The 18,084-nt window shown below is 38.4% G+C and overlaps 1 long non-coding RNA gene across 1 annotated transcript in view; it reads left to right on the top strand.

Moving 5' to 3' along the window:
- Window positions 1-2,032: 2,032 nt before the first annotated feature.
- Window positions 2,033-18,084, top strand: part of LOC134736347 (uncharacterized) — a 77,341-nt gene continuing 61,289 nt past the window's right edge. The window contains exons 1-2 of the long non-coding RNA XR_010120307.1: window positions 2,033-2,578; window positions 13,503-13,538. This is a non-coding gene — a long non-coding RNA (uncharacterized lncRNA). The remainder of the gene's footprint in view (window positions 2,579-13,502; window positions 13,539-18,084) is intronic.

The following is an 18,084-nucleotide window of genomic DNA, read 5'->3' as shown; positions in this document are numbered from 1 at the left end:
TTCCCCATTTTACTTCACGGACTATTGCAAAAACCTCTGCCCATGGTTAGTTGCTAGGAAGCAAGGTAGAAAACCACAAATGTGAGAGAGGAGTGCATTTCCATTAGAGAGAAGGCTGACTAGGGCTTGCAGTGAATGTAGACTGATTAATGCCTTGAACTTCCTGTGATTCTTTTCCCATTTATCAGCAAAAGACCTGTGAATTACCTGACCATACAAGCCCACTTTGGGAGTGGACAGCTGTGACTGTTTAAGCCTATCGCCTGATTAGATGAAGTTGTCCAGTGGGCTGTGTCTGCCATTTTTGGAGTCTTGTCTGAATTTGGAAGCATATTTAGTTAGAATCAGGATACATTTAGAAGAGTTCACCAGAATTTACAATATGGTTAGCTCACAATTTTTTTTTTGCATAACAGAGATTGGTGTTTTATGCTTCAGAAATTTTGTTGTTTTTGATTTTACTTCTGTTGTTTGTTTTCTTTCCCTCTCTTTGGGCTCGTTGTATTTCAGACTAGTTAGTAGCTTTAGAATCTTTTGGTTAAAAAAACTCAAAACAGGAGAGAAAGGGTAGATCTTGGTAATTCAACTATTATACTTTTTACAAATATTTAATAAATAATAGAGGCTAAGGAGTAAAGGACTTGATATGTTCTGAAGGGATGCTGTTTATTATTTAGTTAGAGAAGAGTAAGATCAGTCCCCTCATTCATCTGCCAAGCCCAGGCCTACCTCCCACTGATGGTGAAAGGAGCCACGAAGAAGAGACCAGAAGTAATGAATAAAATACAAATGGGGATGTGGGCATCTGGTGTACTCAATTATTGAGGGGGTCAGGGTAAGGTTAAGAAACATCTCTCCTGACAAGCTTTGCTTCCAAATGTTGTTTTATCCTTTTTAATGAAATAGAAATATTAAATTCTTTATAGTGGTCAGCCCTTGTGGCTACAGTCACATCCAATACTTTTAAATTTAAGGTAGGACCCTTAACCTCTGATTTATGATAAAAAAATGTTAAACATATGAGTCTCTATGGATATGATTTGCCCAGAAAGATAATGACTGTATTATGTAGCCCTTCTATAAAACTTTGTTGGGCCGGGCGCAGTGGCTTACGCCTGTAATCCCAGCACTTTGGGAGGCCAAGGTGGGCAGATCACAAGGTCAGGAGATCAAGACGAGCCTGACCAACATGGTGAAATCCCATCTCTACTAAAAATACAAAAATTAGCCAGGTGTGGTAGCACGTGCCTATAATCCCAGCTACTCAGGAGGCTGAGGCAGGAGAATCGCTTGGACCTGGGAGGCAGAGGTTGCAGTGAGCCGAGATCACGCCAGTGCACTCCAGCCTGGGCGAAAGATCTAGACTCCGTCTAAAAAAAAAAAAAAAAAAAATCTATGTTGAACTTGTGAAGGCTAATAATGAACCCCCTCAGGATAATACATTTTTCTCAGATTTGTTTATTTTTCCCTAAATTTAATTGTAGTGGGTTAAATAATGCTTTAGCTTTCTTTATGCAGATTTAGATAATTTTATGTTAACTCAGAGAATTTTAATTAATATATAATGTCTCTATTTTATAGTATTGGAAATCATTGGTTCAGCCTGTTTTCTACTCTTTCCCTTGCATACACATATAAAACACATAATGAGCATAAAATACATAAAGCACATATGTACACTTATATATGAAGGTGCATATGTGGCTTTCAATGTTTAACAGTAGAATAGTATCTTAAATTTAGAAAGAAATGTCAAGATCTTTTTTTCCGAATTTCTACTCTATCCAAAATTTCTTCCAAAACATTTTTAAATTATTAGAGTCAAGACAGTCATTACCTTTCAAGATAACTGTGAAAATTTGGGGGATGGTACATTGGAGAATAAAGTTTGAAACTTAGTGTCTTAGTCTATTTGGGCTGCTTTAACAAAATACCATAGACTGGTGTATCCATCTGTTCTCACGCTGCTGTAAAGAACTACCTGAGACTGGGTAATTTATGAAGAAAAGAGGTTTAAGGGACTCATAGTTTCACAGGCTTAACAGGAAGCATAACTGGGAGGCCTCAGGAAAGTTACAATCATGACAGAAGGTGAAGGGGAAGCAAGCAGCTTCTTCACATGGCAGCAGGCAAGAGAGTGAGGGGGTGTGATGTTTGATATTGAGTGTCAACTTGATTGGATTGAAGGATGCTAAGTATTGCTCCTGGGTGTGTCTGTGAAGGTGTCGCCAAAGGAGATTAACATTTGAGTCAGTGGACTGGGAGATGCAGACCCTCCCTCAGTCTAGGTGGGCACAAACTTATCAGCTGCCAGCATGGCTAGGATACAAGCAGGCAGAAGAACATGCAAAGACTAGACTGGCTTAGTCTTCTGGCCTCCATCTTTCTCCTGTCCTGGATGCTTCCTGCCCTCGAACATCAGACTCCAAGTTCTACAGCTTTGAAACTCTTGGACATTTGATGACAGACTAAAGGCTGCACTGTTGTCTTCCCTACTTTCGAGGTTTTAGGACTCAGACTGGCTTCCTTGCTCCTCAGCTTGCAGATGGACTATTGTGGGACCTCACCTTGTGATCATGTGAGTCAATCCTCTTTAATAAACTTCCCTTTATATATACATCTATCTCATTATTTCTGTCCTTCTAGAGAACTTTGACTAATACATGGGGGAAGTGCCACACACTTTTAAACCATCAGATCTTGTGAGAACTCCCTGACTATTAAGAGAATAGCAAGGGGAAACCATCACTATCATCCAATTACCTCCCACCAGGTCCCTTCCCCCAACACTGGGGATTACAATTCAACATGAGATTTGCGTGGGCACACAGAGCCAAACCCTATCAACTGGATAATCTATAGATAACAGAAATGTCTTGCTTACAGTTCTGGAGGCTGCAGAGTCCAAGAAAAAGGCAGTAGCAGATCTGGTGTCTGGTGAGGGCTCCCTCTCTGCTTCAAAGATGGCACCTTCTGAGCTGTGTCCTAGCAAGGCAGAAGGAAGGGACAAACAAGTTCCTTTGAGACTTTTTGATAAGGGCACTAATCTCATTCACAAGGGTGGAACTGTTATGATCTAATCACCTCCCCAAAGTCCCATCTCTTAATATTATTGCATTGGGGATTAGGTATCAACATGAAAATGTTGGGATAACACAAATATTAAGACCATGGCACCTAGTTTGAGCTATATTCTGGATAGCAAAAGAATACAATTATTTCTTGGATGACTGTACTTATTGGTAAGAAATACCTGGAGAATTGTGCTAAGAAGGATCCTTAGGTAGTATGTGGACTCAGAGGAGAAGGGCCTTGGTGTATTAGTAGTAATAACGGCATTTGGGCTGAATGTCTGTCTGTCATGAGCTATCTGGTGGCAACAATGAAAGTGGCTTGGTTATAATTAGTAGAGTTGTGTTTAATGTAAGATAACTCGACTGAGAAAATTAAGTATGTTCTCATGTTATTTACTTTCTGCTTTCCCTCTGAAATGCCTAACCTTGTTCTTACTCTAACTTGTTACTTTGAATTTTATCCTGCTTGTCTCTTTAATCACCTAGCCTTGCTTCTCATGTAAATAAGACTCTCTAGCTGGGAAAGCCTGAAAAACTCCAATTGACCCCTTAATTTACAAGACACTAAGGGCTCCTTACCCAACCCCCTTCCGCAAGGAGTTGACCTGTGTAAGCAGATCCTCAGCATTTCAAAGGAGCCCAATTAACTGATAAGGTACTAGCACCAACAATGTATGAAGTTCCCAGGATTTTTCTCAAAGAGATAACAACATAAAGCCTTGAGTTCGTGTCCGGCAGACCCCCCCTATATCTAATTATAATGAAAGATTTAGAGCCTTGCACCTGGTACCGTTACTCTTCTTGTAACCATTTGTCTTTTAAATTATTTATCTCTTTGTAACCATTTGTTTTTTTTTTTTTTTGATTCTTGCATGTTTTCACTTTTGTAGAATTATCGCATTTGAGTTCCCCTACCCTTCCTAAACCTGGGTATAAAAGTTAATCAAGCCCCTTCCTCGGGGCCGAGAGAATTTTGAGCATTAGCCGTCTCTTTGGCCGCCGGCTTAATAAAGGACTCTTAATTCGTCTCAAAGTGCGGCGTTTTCTCTAACACCCCTGGGCACAACACCTCCCACTAGAACGAAAGCTCAATGAAGGCAGGTTTTTATCTATTTTAATCACTGTGGAGTCCAGTATCCAGACAGCACCTGGCACATGGGAGGTACCTGATAAATATCTGTAGAATATGAATGAACTGTTTCTGTCTGGCAGGGCTTCAAATCTACATTTATTCTCTTCTGATGTTAGACTACAACTTTAATGTCATTCTAGTGATCTGACCTAGGGTCTGGGCCAGCCAGGTCCCTCAGGAACTTACATCATCCCTGGGAAGAAAAGACAGAGAAAGAGGAGGAGGAGGGAGGGAGATTGTTTTGAAATTACTGAATATTTACCCAAAGTTTCAAACTGGAAGTGACCATTTTTACCTTGAATTGGCAAGAGCATTTTCAGTGACTAAGATAAAAAGTCTTTGTATTATCTCACTTATACATGCTGCGTAGCTAAGAGGGAGCTTTCAGATAGGTCTGGGGATGTTACCCCCTCCCCTTCCCACAGGATACAGAGTAATGATTCCCTGGAAATTCTCCAAGAAAGCAGAGCAGAAGCCAGCACAACATTGTGACTTGGCACCATCAGTTTTCTCAAGCACTTTTTTCTTATCAACAACAGAAAAAAGCACAGTATTCAAGTCCTGGTAGACTTGAAAAACTGTGGTTTTTCTTAACTTTTCTCTGTCTGGATTTGCTTGCAGAAATATAATCTCCAACTCTTCCAAACACTACGACTTCTTTACACCTTCTATCTAAATTCTTCTTTTTTTCTAATGTATTTTAATACTTTCTGCAAGCAAGGTTGTTTATAGACCACTTGTTCTTTTAAATATTTTATTTCCTCTCACATAAATGGTAGTAAACCTTTTAATCTAACTATGAACTTTTATCTCAAAAGTTATTTAAAAGTATAGATGCTATGCATATTATTTCCTTTCTAAATAGGTGGCTTCCAGTGCCTGGGTGTTGCTGAGCAAGATGCTATACTGGGATTGGGTGGTGGTGGCTATTTCTTCAATAAAGAAGTACAAGAATGCCAAGCTTGTCAGGCATGGCTTGTTCAGAACCTGGTGGAAATCAGCTTGCCAAGACCTGGGCTGCAGATGTTGAGTGACCCTCAGCCAGGTCTTCTTCTGCTTAAACTTATCTTGGGCCAAAACTTAAAGTAAAAGGAAAGGAAGCTGGTTCTGTAGCATCCAGTGAGGATGGCATTCAGGCAATGCTGTTTACTATGGGCTGACCTCAATTATGCTGTAAAACACAACTGCAGAAACTCTCTCTAGTTCTCCTTAAAGTCAAGTTACAGTGAGGAAGTATCTGAGCTCAGTGGAGCTGGGACTGAGCCCCCTAGGGGGAGGTACTCTTGGAGCACTGGTGTCAGCAGCTTGCCCAAGTGAGGCCTGGCCATGTCCTCAAAGTAGGCCTCAGAAGTCCTCATCAGCTTTGCAGCCAAAGCAAAGACTACCATTGGTATGATCTTCACATACCTATTCAGCTTGTTTTGGATGTCTCATGACATAGAGCGGTGGCCACGAATGCACAGATTTCAACAGCAATGCAGTGTCAGTAACTGTCATCCTAGTTTAAAATGAACCATATCTTACCCACACATGACCAGCCTATTCCACGTTGGGAGGGCCGTGTGGTTCATGGAAGCTTGTCAATAACAAGTTTGTTTCTACCAGATTTTCTATTCCATGGGTGCCTCTGGTGGCCGTGAAGGGTTTCCCTTGATCTCTTATATCAGCAGAAATGGTACAAATGTAAAACAGATGAACGTATGCAATCAGGTGTCAATTGCTGAGCCACAGCACTCTCTACTTTTGGAGCACCTTGGGGTCCAGGCCAGAGAGCTGATGGACATTGAGATTCTCTCCCCTGCTAAGTGTCTTGTGTGCTGTTTTGGAGACAGCTCTGATGTGAGCATGTTTAATCTCCTCTGGATCCCATCAACAATTTCTATGGCTCTTTTAGCCACGGTTTCCAAGACAGAATTACCTACTGGACTATGTCCTGACAAATTATTGTGTTTCAATCTATTTATCTACTTAAATCTCATGAGAAACAGACACATCTGGTCTGTTCTGGTTGATTTGTTTAGAAGTATGTTAGATTTGCTGCAAAGGGTGTTGTTAACATAGCTGATCCACTCGCGTAATATAGTTAACATTGCCTTAAATCAGTTGGCTTGTGATGACATCTAGCCATTTGCAATTGCTCAGCAAATGTGGTCAGATGCCCAAGGGAAGCCTGGAAGATGATGTAAGTCTTCTTTCTTCTTTTGAGACTCACAGCTGCACCATGATCACTGGTTTTCCTGGTTGTGTTCTTGGAAGAACCTATCAGTTTGCTCAGGACATGGGACTAGTATGTCTATTATATGGATTGCTACTCAATGTCCTTGAAGACTAGTAAAACCCTACTGAAATATTTTGAATTGTCCCAAAAGAGCACTACCCAGTGTTTACATATTGTGAAATCAACACTTAATAGGACTGGGCTTTTGAAATGTATTTGAGTCATTGTCAGTGGGATCAACTCTATAAAAAGAAGACTAGTCTTTTTTTTTTTTTTTTTTTTTTTTTTTGAGATGGAGTCTCGCTCTGTCGCCCAGACTGGAGTGCAGTGGCGCAATCTCGGCTCACTGCAAGCTCCTCCTCCCGGGTTCATGCCATTCTCCTGCCTCAGCCTCTCCGAGTAGCTAGGACTACAGGCGCCCGCCACCATGCCTGGCTAATTTTTTTGTGTCTTTTTAGTAGAGATGGGGTTTCACCATGGGCTCGATCTCCTGACCTCGTGATCCGCCCGCCTCAGCCTCCCAAAGTGCTGGGATTACAAGCGTGAGCCACCGCGCCCGGCCAAGAAGACTAGTCTTTTTAAAAAATCTATACAAAATGTAGTCTTATTTCCTGAACATTACAGCTAAAGAGATTTGGATAAAACATAAGCTCTAACTTCAACTAGTACAGTAAATTCAAGACTTTCTTACATTTACTGGACAAAAAAATATGTTAAATATGTTACTAAATAAATGCCACAGAAATTATGTACACCTAACTTCAAGTCAAGCCAACATCTACTTGTATTTGTTTAAGCAAAGCTCATAAGAACAGTTTAGCTGTAAGACATGTGGATACTTCTCACTCATTAACTATGAAATTAATAACAATGATAAGGCATTTTATAAACTAAACTTGTATTTACCAATGAAGTTCAACATCTAAATGCTGAAACTATTGATATTTGTTATGCTGACTTTTATTTTTTATCACATTTATTTATACTATCAATCTTTCTCTACTTTTTAAGAGTATCTTGGGCTTTCTTTCAAACACTTCGTTATACTTTTATTATTTGCTTATTCGTAGAACCCTCAAGGACTCTTGCCTTTTGCTGCTTACTTTTATCGTTTTCTTTGCATTTTTTCCTCCCTGCAAGTCAGTCTTCAGAAGCTAGTGTTTAGTATACAGGTGGTTATAATAATTGCCATGCTTTTTTCTTTCTATTGAATCTGCCCTGTAGAATTCCATTATGTCTTTAAAATTCATAAAACTTGCAAATTTGTCATAAGGCTGGCACTATGGAGAAAATGTAGTATCCAGCTTAGCTGTGCATAGATCAGATTATTTGAAAGATGATGGTTACTTATTACTGATGTTTTCGCAGTAATGTGTGAGCATTCCTGTTTGCGTCTACAAACTCTGACTTGTTTATTGTTATACTGATACTTAGGGAATCAGCAAAGTGCCTTTCTCCCCCTAGCCTTTAAGTTAGATAATGAGCAAAAAAGGCAGACTTCATATCCACAGAATAATCAAAGGAGCTTTGTACGCCAAACAGAAATGTTTGGTACCAAAGCCTAGTTAAAAAATTATTCCTGGTTTCACCCATGAATGTGGGGAAAAGCAAGAGAGATCAGACTGTTACTGTGTCTATGTAGAAAGAAGTAGACATAAGAGACTCCATTTTGTTCTGTACTAAGAAAAATTCTTCTGCCTTGAGATGCTGTTAATCTGTAACCCTACCTCCAACCCTGTGCTCGCAGAGACATGTGCTGTGTTGACTCATGGTTTAATGGATTTAGGGCTATGCAGGATGTACTTTGTTAAACAAGTGCTTGAAGGCAGTATGCTTGTTAAAAAGTCATCACTACTCTCTAATCTCAAGTACCCAAGGACACAATACACTGCGGAAGGCAGCAGGGACCTTTGCCTAGGAAAGCCAGGTATTGTCCAAGGTTTCTCCCCATGTGATAGCCTGAGATATGGCCTTATGGAAAGGGAAAGACCTGACGAACCCCCAGCCCGACACCCATAAAGGGTCTGTGCTGAGGAGGATTAGTATAAGAGGAAGGCCTCTTTGCAGTTGAGATAAGAGGAAGGCTTCTGTCTCCTGCTCGTCCCTGAGCAATGGAATGTTTCCGTGTAAAACCTGATTGTATGTTTCATCTACTGAGATAGGAGAAAACCGCCTTAAGGCTGGAGGTGAGACATGCTGGTGGCAATACTGCTCTTTAATGCACTGAGATGTTTATGTATGTGCACATCAAAGCACAGCACCTTTTTCTTAACCTTGTTTATGACACAGAGACATTTGTTCACATGTTTTCCTGCTGACCCTTTCCCCACTATTACCCTATTGTCCTGCCACATCCCCCTCTCCGAGATGGTAGAGATAATGATCAATAAATACTGACGGAACTCAGAGACTGGTGCCGGCCAGGGTCCTCTGTATGCTGAGTGCAGGTCCCCTGGGCCCACTTTTCTTTCTCTGTACTTTGTCTCTGTGTCTCTTTCTTTTCTCAGTCTCTTGTCCCACCTGATGAGAAACACCCACAATTGTGGAGGGGCAGGCCAACCCTTCAATGAATAAGCAAAATCTCAACACTGTGCAGTAACTCTGGACTGAACACCACAGACATATAAGAGAGGGCTTGTATCCTGGATGTGGCTGTGAAATAAAGGCTTGAGATGGAGCTGGAGGGTTGATAAGAAGTCAGTCTCTTATCTGTGATGCTGTGATTCTTAAGCCTGCTGCAGATGATGCTGTTGGCTCTGCGTGTGGCTTATTTTCAGCCACAATCAGTAGCAATGTGCCTGCCAGTCATGTTTGACATCAACTAGCACACTCAATCCATGAATACTAAAGTCACTAAAAAACTACACATGTTTTGAAACATCAAAGATAGGAATATAGGATGTGCCTGAAGTAGTCTAGGGCATTTTCATTCAAAAGACATAATTATTGTCTTGAAACTGGCTATTTAAATTATTACATTTAAGTATTTCTCAGTGGTTTTAATGCAATGCCTCCTATTCATGTATTTAATCTTATAAAAGCTACTTTGCCATCAAGCAGTTTCTGATTAAATATATTTCAATATTTCTAGCCTTTTAGTAATGAGAGGCATCTATTAGGGTTATAAACAGTAAATTATCTGTTGAAATATCAAGAATGCTAAGTTGTACATGTTATGCATTTAAGTGAGCTCAACCCCTATACATAAGAATTAAGGATACTCGAGGAATGCATAATTTTTTTTCTGAGACTTGTCATTCTTTCAAGCACACTTTAGGAATTGACTGGTATCTCAATCAGCTTAGGCTGAATTTCTTGCAGTTCTGGGGGCTAGAAAGTTCAAGATCAAGGTTTTGGCTGATTTGGTTTATGGTGAGGGCTCTCTTCCTGGCTTGCTGGTGGCTGCCTTCTTACTATGTCCTCACAGGGACTTTTCTCAGGTGCATGAATCCTTGGAAGGGGAGGAAAGAGAGGAAGCTTTCAGGTGTCTCTTCTTCTAAGGACACTAATTCTATCAGATCAGAGCCCCACCCTTTTGACCTCATTTTACTTTAATTACTTCCTTAAAGTCCCTGTCTCCAAATACAGTCATACTAGGGGTTAGGGATTCAACATGTACATTTTGGGGGACAAGAGGTGATAGACATTTAGTTAATAACACTTGTTAATCCACAGTTTCTCCTACAGAAGGCAAATTACCCTATATGACTGCTGTATGGAACTTTCACGTATGGTTGGGAACAGTGACTTATGAGATAGTGTCATACTTGATGTTTGAATGATGGCAGAGACATACCACAAATTTATATGAAGTTGCTTTTATTTTTTAGCCATTTACACCAAATGCAATATCAATGCCATTCTTTCACTGTGTGTGAGCTAATCAACTTTAAAAACAGTGCTATATCATTTCTTCTCATCACACTCCTAATAACCATTTGTTCAACAGTTAGCATGTGCCAGGAATTGCCTACAATTTTTATTTTCCTTATTTTAATCTGTATGATAACTGTGTTAGGTAGGTAGTATTTTGCCCTTTTTATGGTGGCCTAGAGAAGTCAATGATTTGGCAAACTCATGGTGCTTGTTCTGATAGAGGCCTGATTTGAACCCTGTTTGGCCATCTCATAGTCTGTGCCCTTTTCTTAGTCTCATAGGGAAGTATTATATGTCTGGGGATGTAATGGAACAAAAGGAGGTACTGCATTAAGATTCTCCTACTTTGGGATTCTAGGCTGTATAGGCTTGTTCCTATTAACTGGTCAGGAGAGCCATAAGACTGCTCTATTTAACAGATGCCCAACATTGTTATTCTAGAGAAATTTTAAAAAGAAATTTTTAAAATTTTTCAAGGAGTCATCTTGAGAATTGTAGTCTGTGTACAACTTCAATGATAGTATCATGGTAATGAAGGTCAGGCTGTATTTCTGCAGAGCAATCTGGAGCTTAGTTTGAATGTCTTCATAGCCACATTCACATTGACCTGAGAGTAAAATTTTGGTGCTTTATTTTCACTTGAGTAGCCCAGGTTAATGGCTTCTTAATAATTATAGTCAGTTTTTTTTTGGTATCTGGTGGTACCTCAGGGCTACAATGCTGTAGCATGAACATTCACATCAGGATTTATCAACAACTATATATTGAGTAAAAAGTGTCAAATGAACAACATAAAAGCAAAAGGTCAGCAGATGCCAGAACAAATGCTGGGTATTGAGCATGGATGTGGACTTCTGACATGATATAAGGCAGCTTTAAGGAAGTAGCAAGATAAAAATAAATTAGAGAAGGATGAATAGAGTTCCATCCAGTTTGGGGCTGTGCCTACGCCAGACTGGTTTGCTATAAACTTGGCAGTTCTAACTGATGACAATGCAGAACCACTTCCTTAGTTTCCATTATAATTTGATCTTCATGGCCAGAGAAAGCTCTCCTTAGTCCATTTTCTTCTGTATCATAAGCAAGTGCTCTCATTTAACCTGTAATTTGAAGGCAGATAGTAACCTTTAGACTGAATGAGATAGAAAGTAGCTGCTAAAGGGACACATACAATGCAAATACATGAAGCAACTGATTCCAACTTTTATTTTCATGTTGGACACATGTGTTTGCATTTGTTTCCAATGATAGCTGATTAAAATTTGAAAGTAAAGTATCATATAAAACTACAGTTTGTTCATTGAAATGATAACAATTCAGCAGTTTTTGAATTTCCCTTTATAATTTTCTTTTTACAATTGTTTACTAGATGTTTTTATATTATAATCCTGTGGAAAATTTGTAAAAGTTGTTTAGACCACGTTACAATGGTAGTTTAATGCATCTAAGTTTCTAAAAAATAATTGAACTCTGTTTTAGAGTAGTGCTGATATGATTAATTTAAAAAAATGTTCACTATATCTAGTTGCATTAAAAGATGGTGAATCTTAGACCTGTCAGGGTCCAGACAGGTAATAGAGATCACATCAGTAATATATACAAAGGACTATTTAAGAGAAAGATGATTAACTTGGGCCGAATGAGGTAGCTCTTGCCTGTAGTCTCATCTACTCGGGAGGCTGAGATGGGAGGATTGCTTGAACCCAGGAGTTTGAGGTTGTAGTGTGCTACGATTGTGCCACTGCACTTTAGCCTGGGCAATAGAGTGAGATCCCATCTCTTAAAAACAAATATTAATAACTAGGAATTACAATTAGTAAAAGGGAAAAAGGAAAATTCCAAACAACACAGCAATAGCAAAGATAGGGAACAGTTACTCCCTTTAGGGCTCAGGGAAAGTGAATCCAACAAAGGACAAACTTGGAAGAGGGATCCCCACCAGCTGTGGACCAGTTGTGGCCTAAGGCACTGGTAGCCTATGCCGATGAAGTTCCTGAGCTGTCTGTGACCAGAGCTGATCTGCAATAGGTGGGGAACCCTCTTCCAAGTTTGTAGAGTTTGGGGCTGGTGAGAAGGAAGTTGCCTGCCTAGGAGCCAGACAAACTTGGAGGAAGGTGAACACCAGTAGGTCTCTCGCATGCCACTAGCAGCCTTACTTTAGGAAAGAGAAGAAAAATATACCAAAATCAGGAAGAATCTCCTCCCTCTTGTGGCATCCCTTCCACAGCCTATACAGAAAAGTTTCACTTCGTGGCAGCAAAGAAAAAAAAATGCTGTATCTCACAGAGCACTGCAAAGAAGGGTGGATGCTACAATAAGATACCACTTCACATGTACTAAGATGGTTGTTACTGTCCAAAAGATGTCAAAAAGATAGGTAACAAGTGTAGGTGAGAGTGTGGAGCAGTTGGTGCCCATACACTGCTTATGGGAAGGGAAAGTGGTGCAGCTGCCTTGGAAAATAATCTGGGAGGTCCTCAAATGGTTAAACATATAGTTAGCATATGATGCAACAGTTTCACTCCCAGGGATAAAAATAAAAACAAAAAAGAGAAATGAAAACACACATCCACATAAACACCTGTACAGAAATGTTCCCAGCAGCATTATTCATAACAGCTACAAAGTAGAAACAACACAAATGTCCATCAACTGGTAGAATAAATACAATGGGGCATATCCATACAATGGAATGCTCTTTGGCAATAAAAGAAATGAAGTACTGATATATGCTACAACATGGGTGAAAGTTGAAACCATGATGCCAAGTGCAAGAAGCCAGTCACAAAAGACTAAATATTTTATGGTTCCATTTAGATGAAAGGTCCAGGATGAGCAAAACTATAGAGACAGAAAGTAGATTAGCAGTTGCTGAGGGCTGATGGGGAGAGGATGAAGAATTGACAGGTGATTACTGAAAGGTATAGGGTTTCTTTTTGGGTTGATAAAAATGTTCTAAAGTTGATTGTGGTGATAATTGCCAACTCTGTGGGTATTAAAAACTATTAAATTGAAGATTTTAAGAGGGTGAATTGTACAGTACATGAATTACATTTCAATGCAGGGTTACAAAAATTTTTTTAATTAAAAAAAGGTGGATTTGGAACTGAGCGGCAATAAATTGATCTGGCAAAGATCTCAAAAAATGGACAATAATGTAGCAATTTTACTTTGTTAAATTTAAATACTTTTTTTTCTACAGAAGCTGATAAAAATATCTGAAGCCTAGAGATGTTAGGTGAGTTGCTCGGCATGTGGTTTTCCTGACTCCTAGTCTATTATTTGTTGTGCAGGACAATACAGTTTCAAGGGGGTCTCTAAGGAAAGCATTCTAACAACCTCTGTTCTTCCCAGAGAGACATTCTCTGAGAATGGTGTGGCAGAACTTATTTATTTCTGATTTAGAAGTGTTAAAAGGGCAAAGTATTGAGCAAGGTGAAAAATACAGGTCTGGATGTGAACATGACCTCAGGCCCAGTTATGAAAAACAGTTGGTTGGAAAATATCTTACCAGTCTAAAGATGAAAGGACAGCTGATGGGTTGTAGGAAGCATTTTGAATTAAATTACCAGGAAATTTTTGAGTTTCGATAAATATAGGCTTCTTTCTTAATACAAAAGAAACTCCATTGCTTACACGTACAACTCTTGCAATGCCTTACATTTTAAACTCCCAAGACATAAACCAGTACAGAAGTGATTCTGGATTAGACCTTGAATAGCTTTTCTGTCTTTGATAATTCACACCCCAAATTGTTTGGTTATAAATTTTATGTTTATCTGTAGATGATTTGTAATGGTCTTTCTTGTTTTCATTTCTCTTCCAGCATTGTTTCTTCTGCTTCTATTTTGACAAAGCAGGACATGGAAGCCATATGTCACAATCCTTAGTAATATTACTCTAAACAGGTTGCTTCTAGTTGTATTTAAGAGAGGATTTTCTTCCTTGAACAATAGAAATACCTTAACTAACAAAGATTTTTGGTTATATTTTGAAGATTAACCTTTCTGAAAATATCAGGAATATGGAAAATATTATTTTTCATTTTAAAGGAAGAAAATACAAATTTTGTACTAACTAAAGTAGAGATATACTTTAAAATAATTTTTATCTTTTTCAACATGGTGTCAAATAAACTGAAATTTTCAGTGTATCACCTAATGTTTTTTTTAAAACCAATGATAATTTTTAGACTTTGATCACCCTCCTGCAAGAAAACAACTTCATACCATATTAGGAATTCAAAAATATTAATAAGCCATAAATGCCTTCATCAAAAAGTTAAAAAATATCAAATTAACAATCTAACTTTTCACTTAATAGAACAAGAAGAAAGAACAAACCAATCCCAAAGCTATCAGAAGAAAATAAATTACTAAAATTAGAGAACTAAATAGAATTCAGATGCAAAAATCCATAAAGAGAAATGAAACCAAGAGTTGGCTCTTTAAAACAACAAACCAGATTGATAGGCTGCTAGCTAAATTAACACAGAAAAAAGAAAATATCCAAATCAGTACAATCAGAAATGACAAAGATGACATTACAACTGATACCACAGAGATACAAAAGATCCTCAGAGAATACTATGAACCACTCTATTTATACAAACTAGAAAGTCTAGAGGAAATAGATAAATTACTGGCAGCACACAATCTCCCAAGATAGAATCAGGAAGAGATTGAAACCGTGAATAGACCAATATCAAGCAATAAAATTGAATCATTAAAAAAAAAACTACCAACCAAATAAAACTCTGGACCAGATGGATTCACTGCTGAATTCTACCAGATGTATAAAGAACTGCCACCAATCCTATTGAGACTATTCCAAAAAAATAAGGAGAAGGGACTCCTTCCCAACTCATTCTATGAAGCTAGTATCAGACTACTACAAAAATCCAGCATAGATGCAATGAAAGAAAACTTTAGGCCAATATCCCTGATTAACCCAGACCCAAAAGTCTTCAACAAAATACTAGTAAACTGAATCCAACAGCACATCAAAACATTAATTCACCATAACCAAGTGGGCTTTATTCCTGGAGTGCAAGGTTGGTTCACCATATGCAAGTCTATAAATGTAATTACCCACATAAACAATTAAAAGTGAAAACCATTTCACTTTTACTTAAAATTTTTTCACTTTTTACATTAAATGTAATTAACCACATAAACAATTGAAAGTGAAAACCATATGATTATCTCAATAGATGCAGAAAAAGCTTTTGATTAAATCCAATGTCCCTTCATGATTAAACCTTCAACAGACTTGGCATCAAAGGAACATACCTCAAAATAATAAGAGCCATCTATGACAAACCCACAGCTAGCATCTTACAAAACAGGCAAAAGCCAGAACCATTCCCCTTGAGAACTGGAACAAGACAAGGATGTCCACTCTCACCACTCCTATACTATATCATTCAATATAGTATTGAAAGTCCTGGCCAGAGCAATCAGGCAAGAGAAAGAAATAAAATGCATCCAAATAGGAAAAGAAGTCAAACTCTCTGTCTTCACTGACAACATGATTCTATAATTGGAAAGCCCGAAAGACTCTGCCAAAGGGCTAACAGAACTGATACACGATTTTAGCAAGGTTTCAGGAGAAAAAAGTTAATGTAGACAAATCAATAGTATTTCTATACACTAATAGTGCCCAGGCTGAGAGTCAAATCAAGAACACAATTCCATTTACAATAACCACAAAGAAAATGAAATACTAAAAATACACCTAACAAAGGAGGTGAAAGATCTCTACAAAAACTACAAAACTCTGCTGAAATAAATCAGAGATAATACAAATAAATGGAAAGCCATTCCATGCCTGTGGATTGGAAGAATCAATATCATTAAAATGGCCATACTGCCCAAAGCAATTTACAAATTCAATGCTATTTCTATCAAACTACCAATGTTATTCTTTGTAGAATTAGAGAAAAAATATTCTAAAATTTATATGAGGCCAAAAAAGACACAAAACAGTCAAAGCAATCCTAAGCAAAAAGAACAAAGATGGAGGTATCACACTACCTGGATTCAAACTATACTATAAGGCCACAGTAACCCAAACAGCATGGTACTGGTACAAAAACAGACACATAGACCAATGGAACAGAGTAGGAAACTGAGAAATAAGGCTTCACACCTATAATCATCAGATCTTTGACAAAGCTGACAGAAAAAAGCAATGGGGAAAGGACTCCCTATTCAATAAATGGTGCTGGGATATCTGGTTAGTCATATGCAGAAGAATGAAATTAGACCCTTACTTTTCAGCACACATAAAAATTAACCAAGATATATTAAAGATTTAAATGTAAGGCCTTAAACTATACAAATCCTAGAAGACAACCTAAGAAATAGCCTTTTTGACATCAGCCTTGGCAAATGATTTTTGGCTAAGTTCCAAAAGCAATTGCAATGAAAACAAAAATTGACAAGTGGAACCTAATTAAACTAAAGAGCTTCTGCACAGCAAGAGAAACTATTAACAAAGTAAACAGACAACCCACAGAATGAAAGAAAATACTCACAAATTATAAATTTGACTAAGGTCTAATTTCCAGAATCTGTAAGAAACTTAATCAAAGCATAACTTTACCTGTACTATTACATCATGAGTGGGAGATCAGCAGGTATCAGAATAAAGATGCAGCTCCTGCTGATTTTCATTTCACCCAGCTGAAAAGATTGGGTCCTGTTGCTCATATGAACCAGGGCAACTGGAGCTTTCTTCCCCTTCCACATGCTTCATTCCTCCTCTAGGGATATAGCAGAACTTATAACTAACTGTAGAAGAAATATTTCATGCCCTTGGAAATCACCTGTGCAAGCTGTCCCCCTACTTCTATACACATGTCAAGTCCATACCATCAGAATTCTCTCTTACTTTCTGTATTTCTGGTATTTCTGGGGAAGCATCTTTGAGTTTGCTTTTGCTTTTTTTTTTTTTTTTTTTTGAGTAAGGGTTTTTGCTCTGTTGCCCAGGCTGGAGTGCAGTGATTTGATCATAGCTCACTGTAGCTCTGAACTCCTGGGCTCAAGCAATCCTCCTGCCTCCACTTCCCTTACCATTACACTAGGTTAAGTTTTAAAATATTCTGTAGAGACAGAGTCTTCCTATGTCCCCCACGTTGGAGTTTGCATTTTCAATAATCTCTTCAGATCATTCTGATGCAAAGCCAGGGTGAGAATTGATGTCTGAAGGAGTAATAACAAATATATTATTTTTGCTTCCTTGCATAATTGTTTTATTTGTGTCTCTTTGGATTTTAGTCTTTTTTTCTGAAATATATTTGTTAATTTATTGAGTGATTGATTCATTAATTAATTAATCTAAAATTTATTTAGCCTACTATGCCCCAGGAATTGTACTAAGTAAGGGTAAGGAGGAGGAAGGATAAGGGAGATAAATAAGAAACAAATTTCAATATAAAGTGAAAACGATAACACAGTTAGTCTCAGCAATGAGGAAGGGCACTTAATCTAAGACAAAATCACACAGCAGGACTAAAATATACATGAGGTGGAGAAGGCAGGAAAGTAAGCGGGCCCATGTGCCCCTGTCCTTGGTGCTGAACCATCCCTTCACCTTCTGTGGTAAGGAAGTCTTTCCCAATACCTGGCTGCTGGTGATTTCTGTATTACCACCACTAATTCTGAACCAGATGAGGAAAGGGCCAGAGGAAATGGAGGAAAATAGATGTCAGCAGAATAAACAGACCGTCAGAGAAAAATCTGTTGAATTATTGACTCAGTGATGCTAGGAATTTGGGAGAG

This window comes from Symphalangus syndactylus, chromosome 4 (assembly GCF_028878055.3).
Source record: "Symphalangus syndactylus isolate Jambi chromosome 4, NHGRI_mSymSyn1-v2.1_pri, whole genome shotgun sequence".
NCBI lineage: Eukaryota > Metazoa > Chordata > Mammalia > Primates > Hylobatidae > Symphalangus > Symphalangus syndactylus.
This window is presented reverse-complemented; position numbering and strand designations above follow the sequence as displayed.